Below are 6,132 nucleotides of genomic sequence, written 5' to 3'. Positions count from 1 at the left end.
CAGGGAACCCTGTACCAGCCCATTGGAAATCTAAAGAGGAACCCATCCCAGCCCAGGGGGTAATTAAGCGTGAGTGGTCCTAATGCCATAAGGCATATAGGACCCATTGGATCTGGTAAGTTATTTAATTTAGCCACACCACGGTGAAACAAATCGATGTCACAGAATTAATGGATACCCACTTTTGAGCACCTGCACTTTTGAACCTACTGGATAAACACAATCACTCAAGGACTTTTATTATCTGAACTGTTTGGGCACAACAGTCACCTATTTGGACTTGATATATTATTCACTATATGTTTTTTTACTACTATTTATTGATTAATTTGTAATACCTTTTATTTAAAAAGTCACTGATGTAAATTGGGGCATTTATCATTTGTCATTTATTATTTGCCTATTTTAACAATTTGTTAGTGAATCACTACTTGATTTTACCACTAGGGGTACATTCAGCAAGCGCTGTAGCTAGCCTCACTGTTAAGGCTAACATTTTCATTAAAAAATCATATGTAAATAGTTGGTTTGGGCTGCTCGTCCTTAAGAATTACATGCAAAATAACGGTACCGCTTTCAGAACCTAAAATCTGAAATAATCATACTGCCAGGGAGGTTAAGGTGGTGATGCTAATACTAGACTGGCTGGGTAAGCACTGTCCAAAAGATAAGCAGTATGGGGGGCGTGTCCAGCTGGGAACAAAGATGGCCACGTAGTGCTTCAGCTCCCGCCACCCACAGAACATAAGCGGCACATACGGCTTCCCCGGTAACCTTTGCAACCCGTTATAGGGGCGATCCGCTCCCTCAGACCCCAGGGCAGAGGACGCAGAAACGAAAGGAAGAATCTCGGCCGAAGAAACTGACTGCCTTCTTCATGCAGAAGGCCCCGGGCGAAAGGCAAGATGCTCACCCCGCAGTCCGCAGCAACCCTCACAATCGGCTTCCCTGGGTCCAACGGCGGGTATGAATCTAACCCTCAGCTCCACACCGCAGTCAGGAAGCCCGGCAAAGGGTCAATTCTGGCTGGATGACCGCCATTCTGGGCAGGAGGTGAGTCCTATGGGAAACCCTGGGGATGACACTAGGAATCTCCCTCACGACATCATGGAATTCCCCACTAATAATAAGCCGGTTATGGACACTGTCTTAAAAGACATGCTGGTATCATTAAGAAGCTCTCTACAATCAGACCTGGCAGCTTACATGCATACGTTTAGCACAGACTTACAATCAGTGACCACCAGGGTGGACCATGTGGAGACTAAGATGGGGGAATTTGCTAATACGATCAATGACCTTGTTGATGAACATGACTGCAGAGATGAGGAAATGGACTGGGTCAAGAAAAGGAGTATGGTAGGGGAGGGGGCAGGGGGACAAAGGGGGCTTACAGAATAATTATTAAGGGAGAGGCAGTCCTTTGAGATGTTCTTCTTTGGCTATAGTTGGGGCCCTTTCAAAACGTCTTAACTAATGACAGTCCAGTTAACCTGAATGCAGCATAGGTACAGTATAGGTGTAGTGTAGTCTTGACACAGGTGCAAGGTAAATGTAGTTCAGATTTAGTAAAGGTTCCGTATAATGCAAAATAGATTTGATATAGGTACAGTCTAGGATTGGAATAAGTACGTCATATGGGTGTGGTATGAAATGGGTACACTTGGTGTCCTGTTCTCAGTGGCTCAGTCCCTGCTAGCAGTATCAGCAATGGGTGAATAGCTCTCCCACCAGTCCCCAGGTTGCTGCAGTGAACTCTTGCTGTAGAAGCAGGTCCCCCTCAATTTCTCCCCAAAAGCTTCCGATGATCAGCGGTATGAAAAAGAACGTGGGTGGATGCTCCAGTTTTCCTGTGGCAGGTTCTGTGGTGTAGGTGGTGCTGGGCTATCCCTTAGTCCAAATATCAAGTAGAGGAACTCTAAAGCTGGGCATAACCTGATCAAAATGCAACTGGTCCAGCAGAGACCTCACAAATAGTATTCAGTGTGCGGGCTCCCCTTTTTGACAGGAGTTGATTGTTTAATCAACTTTTGTTAAAGGGACATGTTGGAAAATGTTCCATTGATCAATGGCAGCTGTCAGTCAGCTGCAGCCGCTGATCAGTGTATTCTGACAGGAGCAAGAATTCTGCAGGAACCCTCAAACCCAAGGTGTTTAGTTTTGCAAATTCCAATCAGACCTCTCATTATTATATCCAGTAAATTATTATTATTATTATACAGGATTTAAATAGCGCCAACAGTTTGCGCAGCGCTTTACAGTGTGGGGAAGACAATACAGTTACAGTACAATTCAATACTGGAGGAATCAGAGGGCCCTGCTCAATAGAGCTTACAATCAGTAAAGCCACCTATCACATTTAGCATGTAATACTAATGTGCGTAGAGTGGAAGGACATAAGCTAAAGCAGTGGTGGTCAACCTGAAAGTTATAGAGGGCTTCAAGTGCAGCCCTGGACACCTCCAGAAGGTTGCACAATAGCAGTGCATTTTCTTATTTCAGTGGGGAAAATTTTTGGTCCTGCTGCATTTGGTCTTGCTGTATCACAATCCACATTGAAGTTGGAGTACAACAGCCCCCATCATTGGGGTCAGGGTGGTCAGGGTGTGCAATAATAACCCCCCACAATTAGTGTCAATGGGTGCAATAATTGTAGTCAACCCCTCCTTCCTCTGCACTGTGGTCAATGGCAGTGATATTTAACCCCCCTCTCCCCTGAATTGTGGTCAGTGGCAGTAATATGTAACCTCATCCTCCCCCCTGCATTGTGGTCACTGTCAGTGATATTTACCCCCATACCTTCTGAATTGTGGTCAGTGACAGTGATATTTAACCCTCTCTCCACCCGCGTGTATTGTAGTCAGTAGCAGTGATATTTAACTCCCTCCCTCACGTTGTTGTCAGTGGCAGTGATATTTAACCCCCTCCTCTCCCTGCACTGTGGTCAGTGGCAGTGGTAATTTAACCCCCTTCTCTCCCTGCATTGTGGTCAGTGGCAGTGATATTTACCCCTCCCCCTTGCATTGTGGTTAGTTGCAGTGATATTTAACCTCCTTCTCTCCCTGCATTGTGGTCAGTGGCAGTGATATTTACCCCCTCCCCTGTGCAATGTGGTCAATGGCAGTGACATTTAACCCCATCTTCCGCCCAGCTTTGTGGTCAGTGGCAGAGATATTTAGTCCCCCTGAATTGTGGTCAGTGGCAGTGGTGTTTAACCCCCCTCCCCCTTTACATTGGGGTTAATGGCAGCGAAAGTTCAACCCCATCACCTACCCATCACATGCTCCAGCACGGTTCTGTTTCCCCAAGCCAGGATTTTGCTCATACTGTGGCCGAAGTTATAGCTTTGCCCACAGTAAAGTCTCTCTCTCTCTGTGCCAGGTGTGTTCCAGCACCTGGCACCCCACTCCGGCTCTACTTTATTTATGGTGCCGCATGCAGATGGCTGGCAGATTACATGTAGCTCATTGGCTGCGTGTTGGGCACCAGGGAGCTAGAGCATAGTAGGGCACTCCAGATTAGTGGACTCCTAACAAGCACTGGAAACAAACAGATCTACATGCAGGCACCTGGAATCCAGAGTATAGTTAAAACAACATGCATCAACGTTATATATTTTTAATCCTTATGCTACTAGCATTAACCTCCCTGGTGGTCTGATTATGTCAGGATTTCTGTGCTAAAAGCGGTACATTGTTTTGCATAGAAATCAGCTGTTTTACATTTTAAAACTCACCTTCCCCTGCCGTCCTCCCCCGCCATCCTCTCCCGCTGTCCTCCCACTGTGTGCTCAGCCGATGCTGGCACCTGGCTTCCGGTTCCCTTCCCTGCGAGCTTTGCGACGCAGGGGGAATGGAACCGGGGGCAAATTCAAAAGTGTAAATACACCAAATGACATGATACAAAGCTGTGATCCTGTGTGAACGGATTACCCTGTATAATGCCATTTCACCACAGGTTTGCACCTGGTGACTTTTTCAGTGCCCTGCCTGTGCTTTTCCAGTTCTTTGTGCCTGGATAATAGAGAACGACCATGGCATCCAAAAAGCGTTCTTTTTGCACAAAGAAGAACTGAGCGATAGCAATTTGTGGGAAAATTAGTGGGAAAATTGTCATCAGGTACGGAAAGTGACAACAGCGACGATTCTAATGTCTCTTTCTGGCACATAGCTCAGTTGGAAATTCTGAAGAATCATTCGATATACTTCCCAAATTCCACAAGCTCTGTTCCAGAAAGAGACATAAGAATAGAGACAGAATAGAGACATCAGCTGTCTTCACTTTCCGTACCTGATGACGAATTTTCCCACGAATCGCTATCGCTCAGTTCTTCAAGTAACTCAGTTTCGCTGTCGCTGTTTTCCAGTTCATTTAAAAGCGCTTTTGCGCAAAAAAAAATGCTTTTTGGACGCCATGATCGTTCAAAATTTTCCAGGCACAAAGCACTGGAAAAGCACAGGCAGGGCACTGGAAAAGTCACCAGGTGCAATCCTGTGCTAAAAGGGCATAATACAGTGTAATCCGTTAGGATCACAGCTTTGTATCATGTCATTTGTGTATTTACATTTTTGAATTTGCTGCCAGTTCCACCCCTCTGCGTCGCAACGCTCACAGGGAGTGATCCGGAAGGCAAGTGCCGGCAATCGGCCGCGCACAGAGCGGGGAGAGACTGTGAGGATGCCGGGGGGACGGCAGGGAGGACGGCGGGGGATCGCATGGAAGGTGAGTAACATTCTGTGGTAATCCAGAGTGTGGCTCAGGGTTACCGCTTTTGGTACAGAAAGTTAACCCCGAGCCACACTCGGGAATACCGCCAGGGAGGTTAATAAATAGATAGGAAAGTATATTAAATTTACTTTGAATCTTTCTTTTTTTTTTTATTTCTTCAGTTGGTTTCTGACCTAGGCCAAAAGGATGTTGTACATCCCAGGAGTCTTCATGGGCATTAATATTTCCTTCAACAGGTAACTATAATAATACACAGATGGAGAGGGTGACTTTATAAAGTTTTTGTGCAATGAAGCCATCTCACATATAGTTTTGACACTGTGCAACTGACTGCTCAGAAGGCTTGTACATTCACAACCCCACCAATGATATATTTGTGAATGTGAACGCCTCATCTGAGCAGTCATTTGGCAAAGGGTCAAAGCTATATTTGAGGGACCCCACTACAAAACCATTGCAAAGGCAGTTCCTCTAGTGATACAGGATGCTAATTGCTTCTATAGCACTTACAGTATAAAGAGATTTCCATTTCTATATTTGCAATAGTTTTATCTAAATGTATTGCTTCTGTGTAGCCAGATAGCTCTGCTATTTACTATAGTGAGTTACCCCCTTAAGTGTGCTTGCCCCTAGCTGTTAGGCTGAGATTTCTCCTTGTTAAAATTGCTGTGTAGGTGCAATAAGTAAAAAAAAAAAAAAAAAACCCACAACAGTACACTTGTCCTTTAAAATGTGTTAAACTGTAATGTTCACCTTGAGCATATTCTTCAATACCTTTTTAACCACTTTTTGATAGTTAGTCCTTCAGGTGTACTTTGTGTTGCATATAAATCTACAACATCAGCATTAGCTATGGTTTAAACAAATCATTAATAGCAAACAGTTGCCACACCTCTCTGTTTAAATTTTCAAAACATGATCAAACAAATTTGAGGGCCTCTCAAAGATAATCATTGCACAACACAGAACCTTGTTGGACTCGCATGCCAGCAGCACTCCCCACATGCTACTACAAGTGCCTTTTCTTACCAGCTTGTAGATTGGTTTACTTACTACTCAGAGTTATTGTATGTAAAGCTAAAAATTAAAGCATTATATTATAGCTCTTAATTATCAGTTCTTATCTATCTTGGCTCTGACAATTTCTTACAAGTGATACTATTTAATTGAAAAAAAAAAAAAAGTTTTAGAGTCCATTCACACTAAGGCGACACGACTCCTTACTACTTCGGGGGCAACTTGTGCATTACCATGCACCACGACCTCGGAGCGACTTGCAGGGACTTCACATAATGGAAGTCTATGCAAGTCGCTCCGAGTTCGCCCCGAAGTAGTACAGGACCCTTTTCTAAGTCGGAGCGACTTGTGTCGCTCCAATTAGAACGGGTCCTGTAGCGGTCAATG

Source organism: Pelophylax lessonae (assembly GCF_965119305.1).
Source record: "Pelophylax lessonae genome assembly, chromosome: 3".
Taxonomy (NCBI): Eukaryota; Metazoa; Chordata; class Amphibia; order Anura; family Ranidae; genus Pelophylax; species Pelophylax lessonae.
This window is presented reverse-complemented; position numbering follows the sequence as displayed.